The sequence below is a fragment of the Anabrus simplex genome, chromosome 3 (assembly GCF_040414725.1).
Source record: "Anabrus simplex isolate iqAnaSimp1 chromosome 3, ASM4041472v1, whole genome shotgun sequence".
NCBI lineage: Eukaryota > Metazoa > Arthropoda > Insecta > Orthoptera > Tettigoniidae > Anabrus > Anabrus simplex.
The window spans coordinates 434,764,862-434,778,368 of record NC_090267.1 but is presented as its reverse complement, the minus strand read 5'-3'; positions in this window follow the sequence as shown (position 1 = coordinate 434,778,368).

The following is a 13,507-nucleotide window of genomic DNA, read 5'->3' as shown; positions in this document are numbered from 1 at the left end:
AAGATCGACTGCTAAAAGCAGAAAAAAGTAATTCAGGCTATGACTAAGAAAGCAATGGTCTAAAGAAGTCGAATATGGGTCAGTGATATTCTAAACAGCGGTAGATGATCTTGTCCTTCTACAGGATATTCAATTTTCAGATCACAGATATGAGGTCGGTCAACTCTATTGTCTCTTCTTCCTTTCCTTCTTTTATTGTATTTCTTTTTAAAGGTGTTCCATGCTTTGAAATTAATACCGTAACGCTGGAATATTGATATGTTACCTCGGTTGAGAACATTCTGTTCCAAATGAGGAAACGAAATACAGACCAATATAATAGTAGCTGCACTCACACACCGCATACGGAAATAGTGTAGACTTTCAGAAATGTACACGAGAATGTCCATACAACTTACATACTTCCTGGTCAAAACGAAATAATTCTCTCCTACCACCCGGCCGCGTTTGTGACTACTAATTCTACTATATTTTTACATTTCGGTAGCCACTGTCTTATTAGACATCTTACCCACATTTCAAGCTAAAACCCAGGTGGTATCTGTTTGTTTGTTTGTCCAACCCTTGTCCAGTTTCTCTACGGGCTCGAGTATGAAGTGAGATGAATCTCTCGTGGCGGGTTTTTACGACCGGATGCCCTTCCTGACGGCAACCTTCATCAGACGAGTTAATTAGATGAAATGAATGATGTTATATATGATAGAAGGGAGAGAGTGAAACCCGATGCCGGTACATAGCCTACTCCTGTCGAATATCACCAAGGGATCTGCTCAAGGCTTAACGTCTCCAGCCGACGGACGAATCACCATCAATAGCGCCATATCCTCTCATCCATATGAGCACTGCGGAGACGTTTGGAATTTAATCCAGGCTTTTGGCACTCTATCAAGTGATTAGAAATTGTATACCACCACCTCCCCTATCCTGCCGGCCAACATTCTGATGGTGGATCATTTTTCGACCAAAAGGACATCTTCCGAGCAAACCAAGCACGCCCCTACCGCCTCGGCCAGGTTCCCTTGTGTTTGAAGTAACCTGTAATTAATATTAAACGGACGAGTTGGCCGAGCGGTTAGGGGCGCGCAGCTATGAACTTGCATCCGGGAGATAGTGGGTTCGAATTCCACCGCCGGAAGCCTTGAAGATAGTTTTCAGTGGTTTCCCATTTTCACACCAGGCAAATGCTGGGGCTGTACCTTAATTAAGGCCATGGCTGACTCTTTCCGACTCCTAGGCCTTTCCTGTCCCATCGTCGCCATAAGACTTATCTGTTTTGGTGCGGCTTAATGCAAATGGTAATAATAATAATAATAATAATAATAATAATAATAATAATAATAATAATAATAATAATAATAATAATAATGTAGGCTATATTCTGTATTAGTTTCAACAGAAACCTGTTATTCGGTACTCACTTTGTTGTCTTGATTTTAGCTTTAATTTTCTTAATACTATACTGCGTATTTTTGTTTTACAGAACCCGAAAAGTGGATTGAAGGAGTTGAAAAGTCTAATTACAGGGTGGGGCAGAGTGGACTCCCTAATTTCAATAAATCACTGAAGAGCGTGCACGTGAGTAAGCGGATTGGGAGTAGTAGCATTTGGTGGGGGGAAAGACGCCATTTTAGTAGTCACCATGCCGTGGACTGGCGAGCATCGTGGTTTTGTAGTCGAAACGTTCTTTAAAAATAACGATAGTGTGGTGGCGACGCAGAGGGCATTTCGTAGGCGGTTTGGTAGCAAAATTTTCGTTACTGGGCAGCTGAAAACCCACGCAAACTTCACCAAAGAGCTCTTCATTCACCAAAAGTGACTGTGTGGTGTGCTGTGTCCTCCATAGGCATTATTGGCCCCTACTTTTTTGAATCGGAAGATGCAACCGTTACTGTGAACGCTGTGCGCTATTGTGAGATGTTGGAGAACTTTTTCTTCCCCAAAATGGAAGAGTATGGTGAGGAAATGGAAATGGAAGCTTTTTGGTTTCAACAGGATGGTGCCACGGCTCATACCGCCCGTCGCTCTCGCCAACTTCTGCAAGAACAGTTTCCCGGCCGCGTGATCTCATTACGAGGGGATGTTTCATGGCCCCCTCGATCCCCCGATTTAAACCCATGCGATTATTTTCTTTGGGGTTACCTCAAATCTGAGGTTTATAAAGTTCGACCAAGGACCGTGGAAGCCCTTAAGGAAGCAATTGGTGATGTCATCGCTGGAATAACGCCAGATATGCTGCGCAGAGTTTTTGAAAACTTTATTGAACGGCTGAATATGTGCGTCGCTCGTCAAGGTCGTCACCTGGACGGTATCATTTTTAGAACCAAATGAAAAAATGGCATTGTATGTAGATTTCAGAAATAAAAAGCTTTTGTAATAATCTTGTACGGTTTTTATACACTTAACCCATCAAATCAGGGAGCCCACTCTGCCCCACCCTGTATTACTTCTTCATAATATTAAATATAACGAGAATACTGCTTTCAAAGAATTTGCAAAGAGGCTAGCCTTGCAACGCTATTTACTTGTGACTGTGTTTAACAATAAGGCTGCAGTACATTATCATCATAGCAGTCTGCGGAATTTGTACTATTAGTACAGTATTTGTTGCTTTGTATGTTCAGGCTTTGTTTTCTGATGACATTAAATAAACTGCTACTTTAGAAAAATTCTTGCTTGGATACAGAAACATAATAAACTTGTACGATATGAAACTTGATTTTAAGGAACCCCGATAGTGTAATTTTGCCCTACTTTCAGTTTTAGTTTCCTGTCATTTATATGCGCATGTCTGATTTCCTTTCCAAATTGCGCCCCTGCGTTTCGGTTTCTACACATTTTAACAACTCAAATGGTAATGGAGAATTCCCCTGTTCACTTCAAACATCTGCTTGCTTGATGATGATTGGTGTTTAAAAGGGCCTAACATCTAGGTCATCGGCCCCACTTCAAGCTTCAAACACTCGTCGTTGATTAATCGAGTGTCATACGACATAACGATTTAAAGTACTTCGCATAATTATTCGGTAGATACTTGTATATAAACTAGGTAAAAATGAAATTATTCTATAAATATACTTAAACACTAGAATTTTTTAAGAAACAGCAATTTACTAGATTGAAAAATTCCTAGTCCGCCTCGGTGGTGTAGTGGTTGGTGTGATTAGCTGCCACCCCAGGGGGCCCGGGTTCAATTCCCGCTCTGCCACGAAATTTGAAAATGGTACGAGGGCTGGATCGGGGTCCACTCAGCCTCGGGGTGTCAACTGAGTAGAGGTGGCTTCGATTCTCACCTCAGCCATCCAGTAAGTGGTTTTCCGCGGTTTCCCACCTCTCCTCCGGGCAAATACAGGATTGGTACCTAACTTAAGGCCGCGGTTGTTTCCTTTCCTATTCATTGTCTATTCCCGCCAATCTTCCCATACCCCCGTAAGGCCCCTGTTCAGCATAGCAGGTGAGGCCGTCTGGCCGAGGTACTGTTCATCCTCCCCAGTTCTATCCCCGTCCCATAGTCTGAAGCTCCAGGACACTGCCTTTGTGGCGATAGAAGCGGGATCTCTCGCTGAGTCCGATGTATAAACTAACTCTGAGGGGTAAGCAGACTAGGAAAGAAAAAATATAGTAAAATTCCTAAAACCACATGTTATATCAGGTGGCCCGCCAACTACGTACTTTCTACATACAAGTGCCCTCCATGCAATAGTGACGAATGTGATGCCTGATCATTGGTTCACAAAGGGGCGCTACAACGTGCTATATTTCGGATGTGAAACAAATAGCATTCATTTACCGCACACGTTCTGTAACACTATTAATTTGTTAATTCGCCAAAGATGCACAAAAATAAAAAGAACTCACTAATTTATGCACGTACGGGCATTCCAGTCTACCCGACAGTAGCCTGTAATTGGTACATGCCTTGAACGATCTATCAGCTCTTAATTGCAACTCTGTTCAGCGAAATACGTGTATAGAGGGCGGTGGGAATTTGGAAACAGATTCTCCATAGGTTAACGTGATGCCTGTGTGTTCGTTGTTGCTGAATACAGCAGTCCATGCGGACAGCAACTGTACCAAATACCTGCCTTACACTGAGCGTACGGAAACGAGGCTAACTAACGCAAGGGGGTGCATTTGACGAGTAGCGTTGAGGAACATCCTGCGAGCGGCTGCCCGATTGTTATCTCTTCATATTCCGACGTAAGTAACCTGGAAGCAATAATACCCCTGTTAAAATCATGTATCAGGCAACCCATTCATCACTATTGCATGGGCGACACTTGTAAGTAGAAAGTACGGCGCTGGCGGACCGCCTAGTTTAACAAATGGTTCTAGAAACTTCACAATTCAGTACGTTACGATTTCTAAAATATTTTTTCCTAGTGTTAAAATGAATTTCACTATTACTTATATCTATATATAAATATCTACTCAATTATAATCTGCGTGCTTAAAGTAAAACTATATGTCGTATTACACTCGATTGATCAACGATAATGTTTATATTTTTCATAGTAAATAAATCGTGCAAAGACCTGTTATGGTCTTTCTCACATTAATTTGCCAGGTGTATTCATAAGTCCTTTCCGGATTCACTTAGATACGGCGCCAGCGAACAGTACCCAGCGTATGAATTTGACACGTTCGTCAATTTGTTCGTCTGACATTAACCTACCAACACACACAAGTTGAGTTCGCCAAACACTAGTGTCTGCGTTGTATCATTCAGTGATCATGCCGACGTTTGTGCCTGAAAAATCACATTTGCGGCACGCATTGCTGTTGGTAGAAACATATGGTAAACACGCTCCATGAATTAGAACATATGAGACGAGTTTTCGGCAATTTAAACGTGCTGACTTCAATGTGAAAGACAGTGCTCGCCATGGACTCAAACTCAACAGCAATTGGTACAGGCATTAAACATGTCACAAAAAACAATCAGTAGACGTTTACGAGCAATGGGGAACGTCAATAAAGTCATTAAATGGGTTCTACGTTATTTGATAAACTGAAAATGGAAAACCACAAAGTCTCGTGTGAAATGCTGCGTCGACGCCACGAAAGAAAGAAAGAAAATAATTTCTGTACCGAACTGCGACGGGTGACGAAAAATGGATTAATTTTGAAAACCCAAATGCTAGAAAATCGTGGCTGTCACCTGGCAAGATCAAATCGATTCGGCAAGAAGACCATGCTTCTTGTCTGGCCGGACCAGATCGGTATTGTGCTTTATGACCACTTGAGGCCCGGCGAAACCATTAATGCACAACGCTGTCGCTAATAAATTACTAATATAAATTACACATTCATCGAAAGACGACCGGTATGGGCCAGAAGACATGGCAAAGTGATTTTGTTACATGACAATGCGCCGTCTCACACAGCAAAACCAGTAAAAGACATCTTGAAATACCTTGGATGGGACATCCCTCCGCAACCGCCGTACTCTCCCGATCAGGCGCCATCTGACTCAACTTTTCGTATGAATGGGGCACGGCGCTCGCAGAGCAGCACTTCAGCAATTTTGAGGAAGTTGGAAAGTTTCTCAAAGAATGGTTTGCCGCAAAATACAAGCAGTTGTTCTGGCAGCTTATTCATAACTTACCTGAAAGGTGGGCGAAGTGTGTAGAAGACGATGACCAATAATTTGAATTAAAAAATTAATTTCCCTTCAAAATTACGTGTTATCTTTACCACAAAAACGCCAAAAACTTATGCATACGTTTGGTACACCGCAGTTGAAAATAGGAGACCAGGCAACTGATGTATCAACCGAATTTACTACGTGAAAGACGTAACATTAAAAGAAGCGTATTTACATCGATAAGATCTTTAGAATTACGAATTTAAAAAGCCACGAATACAGTACATGTTCGTAATAAGTCATTCTTCATGATATTCGGGGTTGCAGTGGTAACAGAAATAGGTTTCACAACCACTCGTGAAATGGCAAATTAAAAATGAACGGGCGTGTAACGGGTGGACTTCTCACCAATTAAAACAGGAAGATAACTGTATTAAATTAGTTGTATGTATTGAAATGCCTCGCTATACCACTGTATAAATTTAAAAATTGCAAAATCAGAAGGACGAGAAAACTGTACACCACAGCTATAGCAAATCACTGGAATTATTTTGCTGTGTTACCGTAGCTCAAGTGTTGATCAGTTATTTAAAATAGCTTTTTGCCAGTTGCGTCTGGTTTCTGTATCTATATAAATAAAGTTGTGGATGATCCGCTGTCAGTTTCGTTGACTTTACCAATTATTCACATATTTATCCGTTTTAGGTCAACTCAAGACCATATCGGTAGTTTTTAGCTTTCGTGTCTGTTTGTCCGTCTGTCCGCCCGTGCCACCATCATGGCGAAATGGCTGGACAGATCTCGACCAAACATCATATTTAGAGTATACTCATCCAGGAGCAGGTATACATATGCATTTGATTTAAGAATCACAGAATAGACTGGGTGTTTGTAGGAAGACCAGAACACGCCCCTTCATTTTAAACAACTTGTGTTATGTAGGCCTATATAAATTCGCTTATTCCAATGACGGAGAAAATTGCTATCATCTGGGGTTCCATGCTCTGCATTTTGTGACCGACAACGAACCTACCAGTTACAATGGCAACGTCTCCGGCTGCTTGCCAGTAGGGAAGTAACGTATTGTATAAAGCTGAAAACTTCATCATTGATCCGTATTGAACTGAGAATCACAATGTCATTTTCGTCGTCATTCCTGTAAACTCGTGGTTGTTCGTTGCATACAAGGCAAGAGAGACGCCAAGCTGGTATTCTGCTGTGTATTCCTCTCTTTATAGTGAAAATTCCCCACCTCCATTTTGAATTGCATTAGGCAGTAGGAAACGTGGCCTGCCATTAACATCAAAAATTCTCAACGCGCACCGTACATCGGAAGCAACGTATGCGCGTACAGCAATTTACGTAGAAATCCGTAAACAATATAGAATACCGTAGCGAAGCACGGGTACATTTGCTAGTCTATATATTAAAAAACGTATGAAAATTAAAGACAGTCAGTCCGGCCATTCTATCCGGTCGAATTCCTTCATTTTTTAACTGAAAGGCGTTCATGCACAGATTTGACATCAGGTACTATAAATCACTTAACTTCCGCCTTCCTCAAATTATTTTATTTTTCCATTTTTTGTCTCTTCAGTTATAATTGAGGTACGGAGTTCGTTTTGGCCTAATAACACTCAGTGGATCAAGCTCTTTTCATTTCAGCTCTTAACTATTCAAATTGGATTATTCTGAGGAATGTTACGAATGCACATTCAATTTGACGTCTCATTTCTTCAACATTTTTTCTCATTGAAGAAATCATATCTTTCGTTCTAATTTTGGTCCAAAAACATTCAGTGGATCAAGCGCTTTCTTGTAAGGTAATAACTACTTAAATTGGTAGATTATGAGAAAAGTTATGAGTACATTTATCTTCATGACTAAGATCTTTGAAGTAATTTTGAACTGTTCGGCGCGTAGTGTTGTTACAAGGAACGTTTTATTCAATTTCTTTGTGTGATGTATTTTGGAGTGTTTTGTTGACATAATGTTACATTCTATTACCACAGCAGATCAAGTGCTTTATTTCATTAACTCGAATCTTTGCAGACACATCCGTGAAGATAGTAACATTGTACATTGCGGGCGGAACCAGCGGGAAACTGCAGGTGAATTAATATTTTTTTCCCTGTGTGAATGTACAATAGAAATTTTAGTTCATGTTACTATTATACCTGTTGATGAATGACCTAATATTTTCTGTCTTTCTTCAGAACACTATAAAAAGTTCATTCAAAATGTATGAACGCTAAAAACTGTTAAATTTAACACTTCAGAACGCAAATATATAATCAACCCTACATACAATCTTTCGTGTAGATCTGGAATAGTTGTAGGTCTACCAGAATAAGAATGGAACAAGCACGTGACGATGTTAATTACTTTCAAGTTGTTGTTGTGGTGGTGACTATTGTTTTAAGAGGAAGTACAATTTGACAGCCATCCGCTATATAACAGTAATCGTAGATAGAAATGGAAGGGATCCGGTGGTGGTGATTATTGTTTTAAGAGGAAGTACAACTAGGCAACCATCCTCTGTATCACACTAATCGGGGAGAAAATGCATCCGCCACTTCGGAAAATGAAGGTATCTGGCAAGGTAGACAAGGCTCACGAAGGGTGTGAAAATGAAAGACTCCATAGCCCAGTTGGAATCTTATAGCGTCGGGGTCGGAAAAGAAGAAGAGTTGACAAATGGAGGTCGGGTAGGATAGATGAAAGTGAGGAGCCTGACACAAGAAAGTGGAAACAGTGCCAGGGCACAAAAGGCCCCCTGTTAGCCAACCCACGCTCTAAGTTAAGAGCCCTAGGGCATTCATGTTCTTGTATAAGTTTCACAGAAATTGTGAAAGTATGTGATGGAGACTCAAAAATGGTCAACTGGTATATTAATGTGAGATGTAGCTCGTGGGAAGAGCGCGAGAGAGGAGAGCGTGACCTATCAAGGGAAGGTTTGGCTTTACCTCGCACCGGCACAGATAGGTCTTATGGCAACGATGGGACACGATGGGCTAGGACTGGGAAGGAACGGCCGTGGCCTTAATTGAGGTACATCACCAGCATTTGCCTGGTGTGAAAATGGGTAACCACGGAAAACCATCTTCAGGGCTGCCGATAGTGGGTTTCGAACCAACAATCTCCCGAATACTGGGCATGGGCCGCACTTAGCTACTGCAGCTATCGAGCTCGGTTATCAAGGGAAGAGGGATGACCCATCGCAAGGAAGTTAGGCTTAAGCATGTCTGCACCAGAAGACAAAGGAGAGGGAAGGAAGTGCGCTGACAATGGATCAGAGTAGGCGCAACGTACACATCGGAAGTGTGTGGCGGGCCGCGTGTTGGGTCTGGTTTCCGCCACAGGTGGCTTGCCCCACAAGATAGGGAAGGAACACATTGTCAGTAGGTGTTTGTGAGATATGATATCCGTTCTCACGTGGCGAGGCTGGTGGCTGCATCATCGGGATGGTGGGCTTGTATTGCATACCGGGGTTAACGCAGCGACCAGTCTACGAAATATTTTAGGTGGTGGGTAGGAGTAGGTGATCAGGGTAGTTTGTAGTGTGGTGACACCCTGCATGTGTGCTGACTATCCGCGCACGTGTGGGATGATAATGAGTATATGAAGCGGTAGTTAATTTAGTATAGTAGTGGCTATTTTTGGTTTCGTTCTGTCTTTATTACCTGTAAGGCGATGGTGTATACTAGGGTAACAATAAAGACATATATATGTATGTATGTATGTATGTATGTATGTATGTATGTATGTATGTATGTGTGTATAAGATTCACAGGTTCTTACTGGAAGGAATAGTATTATTGATGATGCTTGCTGTTGTTTTAAGGGGCCTAACATCGAAGGTCATCGGCCCTATGGAATTATTTACGCTACTGAATGACTATTGAAATTAAACGTAATGAGCGAGAACTCAAACTTGCATATATTATGTTAAAATGACGTTAAAATGAACATGTTATTTATGATTGCTTCTGATAAGATTAAGATATGTAAGGTAGCATTTAGATTTTATGGGACATGCATGTGGACTCTCGGGTCGATGAAAGCCTCGTTCGGCCTGTATATCACGAAGGAAGTGCTCTGAATAACTGGAAATGATATTAGGGTTCAGTTTTTGGAAGCTGACTTGTTTCTAAGGAAACGTATAAACTCATTATTGTCACAAAAACATATTAATATATGAGAAAGTGGTAGCTTGTAATACATGCGACACATAGTAATCACTGATCATTGACTGTGATGCACCATCTCCAGGACTGAGGGAGAAACACTATCACAGTATTTGATATCCTTAATGGAATAAGTGTCCAGAACAGAATGCGAGGGCAGCCCAATTCAACAATCCTCCGGAAGGAAACAATATAATATACGAGAGAAACTGAGTTCTATTTTCTTACGACATTATTGCTTAGTGTAATATACCTATAATTTTAACTTCTGGTAGGAAATGGTGGGACTGAGGGAAGCCTTCATTCTGCTCCACAATCGCAATACATTCGGTGCACAGTCAACAATAAGATACGACAGAAACATACTATTGTTGAACAAGTCGCTTACTCTGCAGTCCGTATTCAGTTGATATAAGAAGGCTAAGAAAAGTTTCGCTATTCCCCGTTCACACAGCACACGTCCGTAAGGATTCCGGGGGCAATCAAGCGTGCTGACTCTCTGGATGGTTGCCACGGGTGATGGCGGGGAGGGGCCATCACTACGGGGAAGCCTACTGCGATCGCAGCTGGTACTCCCCCGCTGTACTTGTTAACATCGTCCGGGTGACAGTCGAACTCGACACGAGGTACTGCTCCACAGAACAGGGATTTTCTCTGTTTGGGGATTCAGTTCCGAGTGTCGGTAACGACTGACACTTCGGAGATATTAACAAATATGCGGGATGAGGTGCGCGTCCGAAAGGATTCCGGGGGCGACAAAGCGCATCGACTTACTGGATGGTCGCCACGGGTGATGGCGGGGAGGGGCCATCACCTCTACGAAAGCTTCCTGGGTTGAGTCAAGGAGGCAAGACACCCTCATCGTATTTGGTGATATGGAATTAGAAGTTCTACCCACTATTTGACAAGAAAGAAGAAACGTGCGGTGAATCGACAAAATGACGCATGTTCAGTTGATGTGAATAACTTCAATTGTGAAATGTTTATATCAATGAATGATAATAAAATCTATATATGGATAATCTTGTCTATCCTTAAGATATTCGCTAAATAAAATTCAACATCACTGTTCTTAACTGCAGCATTCTTAATATTCAATCAAATAAAGAAGGCTAAATATATATTTTTACACTGAGGGGTTATTGAAAAGCTCACAACCATAGTGTTACCGGGAAATTTAAGATAAGATAAGCTCATCTCCCATAATTTCGGGAACCATAGATCCGAGAGAGGGAATTGATTATTTTAATCTTAATTTTCGGTACATGAAGTTTACAAAACTGAGTATAGTATAAATGAAAAACATGCAGTAAAATCACAAAAAATGATTAACGTGTCCAGAAAATATCAGTAATCAGAATTTCATATTTGTAAGTAATACAGAGAAAGAATGGCCGGAAAAGTGTCTGTAGATATCAATGAACTCAGATAAGAATGTACGCGGTAACACACGTAAATCACACATTTCCGTACGCAGTTTTAACTCAAGTTAAAACTGAACGCAATCGGTCACCACACACGCTACAACTTGCACGGCGTCTTGCTTGCACACGCGGGAAAATTTCAAGCAGCTCCAGACTTCTGTCATGTCATGCCCAAGACTGCGCAAGCCCAGGCGCAAGCCTACTAAATCGCACGGCTTACTAACACACACGTTCAGTTTTACACTGCGAGTTTGGCTTGCGCATGCAAATCGTCAAGCAAAACGTAGCGTGTGTGGCCGCGTTAAGGCCGTTTAAGTTGCAAATTATTGATATAGCACAACTCTTTCATGGTGACAATAATGTTATTGCGAAAGTAGAAAACCAGTGGAGAAATCTGCATCATATCCAGTGGACTGAAATTAAGGACACTGTGAAATTTTGGGCAGAAGTTGATTTGTATAGGGATTCAACTGGAGAAAACCCTTTCAGTGAACTTGCAAATTTAGCTATATCGACTCTTGTACTTCCTCATTCTAACGCGGATGTAGAACGAGTGTTCAGCCATGTCAATATAACTAAAAATAAACTGAGAAATAGAATGTCAATTCAAACTCTCCATTCGGTCTTGTGTGTAAAATTTGGATTGAATAGGACAGGGAAATGCTGTTATACATACGATCTACCGAAAGAAGTACTGCAGAAAATAGGCGCATTAGAGTCATACAACTATCCGGGTCAAGTACCCTCAACTTCTACAGATTAGCCACAAATAAACAAATATAGTACAGTTTTAATTTGTGTATATAGTTCGCAATTAAATACACTTATGTTAGGATTACGATAATTGATAAAACACAGTGAACATTTTATTATTATTATTATAGTGTTTTAGTGTGACTTGTATTCAATTGATCATATGGCTATAATATAGACTAGACCTATCTTCACAAGAGGATACCATCAGAGTTACTAAACTTCAGAAGCAGAACAGCACAACTGAAAGGAGGTGAGTGCAATTTTAATGCATTATTTTACTACATCTGGAGAATTTATAGAGTTTTCAAATCCAGATCTGGTGGTTTCTGGTGTTTTCCAAATCCATATCTGGTGATAATGAGTATCTAGGAGTTGGCAACCCTGAATATAGTAGTGTAAGCTTAGCCTAAAAGGAATACAAAGCCTGCTCACTCTCAGTACTCTCTTCAGAAACAGTGTCCGCCTGGCAGTGCGCGTCTTGACCGCTGCAGCGCTAGTATGCCACTTCACATCAGCACTCGGTAGCATTGGTAACGGGAGTTAAAACCAACACAAACTTATCTCTACACTATACTTCCTGTATATTATATACGTTACTGAACAGAATGAATTAGAAAATAATAAATGTTCACCTTTTACCCCTAGGAGTTCAATTCAGCTGTGGGTTTTCATATCAGATAACACATATAACTGTCGAAATTTATGTCTGGCATTTAAAAGTATATAAGGGCTCAACTAGATATTTTTACTACCGCACCGTAGATTTTTAGTGAAAAGGAACGACTTTAACTATTTTCCTTGATATTTTCTTCTCATAAATTGCTTTTCTTCTCGAGAAGTATTCTCTGCGATACTCATCTGTCATGCTATTAGCGTAGTTAGTGACAGATGGGTGCAGAAACTTCTGCAGTATTATTCTGCTTTGTTCCTCAGGATGATAACTTTTCCCTCACTGTAGAATAGGATTTTTAGCAACACGTGGCAATAGTATTTCGGTTAATGTTTGTGCTATTTTTGGACTGCCCAGCGTTACCGATAAAATTTCGTCCCTTACTCGCCCCAGTTCCATCAGCAGTGAAACAAAACTTGGCTTTGGATACCTGAGACGTGAGACCACCACTGTCTTTGATTTTATTAATGACGTTAGTGGAGATAGACTCTGGATACTACTAATTTTATCAATACACTCTTGACATGGCATGTGGTCTTCGACAACTCTTACCAAATGCCCTCCAATATATACCATTGCAACACTCGACGGAGCGGTCACTAGGGTTCCATAACTTATCTTGGTACCACTTACACAACAGAATAGGGGAATTATTATCATCAGAACAGGAGCAATAATAATAAGTAACCTAATTTTTGCCGTCACATTGCCTATTTACTGCACCATACCTTGTCTGGTTATTGCTTTAATCCATAATTCCCTAGTTGGCCCTTAGCAAAGGAATTCATGGAAACTAGTCCCAGGAACTTTATTTCTAGAGCCTTATTTACAAAACTGAACGCAGCAGTACACCAGTGTAATATGATTGACGTATTTTGACAATACT